The sequence below is a fragment of the Gekko japonicus genome, unplaced genomic scaffold, assembly GCF_001447785.1.
Source record: "Gekko japonicus isolate JY-2015 unplaced genomic scaffold, Gekko_japonicus_V1.1 scaffold1563, whole genome shotgun sequence".
Lineage (NCBI taxonomy): Eukaryota > Metazoa > Chordata > Lepidosauria > Squamata > Gekkonidae > Gekko > Gekko japonicus.
Genome location: NW_015175405.1, coordinates 8,148 through 8,377, shown reverse-complemented (window position 1 = coordinate 8,377; position 230 = coordinate 8,148). Strand labels below are relative to the sequence as shown.

At 43.5% G+C, this 230-nt stretch overlaps 1 pseudogene; it reads right to left on the bottom strand.

The window, feature by feature from the left end:
- Nucleotides 1-230, bottom strand: part of LOC107122593 — a 79,044-nt pseudogene that overhangs the window by 75,267 nt on the left and 3,547 nt on the right.

Below are 230 nucleotides of genomic sequence, written 5' to 3'. Positions count from 1 at the left end.
GTGCATTCAAAAGTTTTCTCCCCTGTGTGGATTCTTTGATGGTCTTGAAGACGGCCACTCTGACTGAATCTCTTTCCACACTCTGAGCATTCAAAATGTTTCTCCCCTGTGTGGCTTCTTTTTTGCTGTTGAAGACTGCCACTCCTACTAACTCTCTTTCCATACTCTGAGCATTCAAAAGCCGTATTCCTGAAGTTTCCTTCAGCCTGTTCATTCTGAGCTTTTTCCAA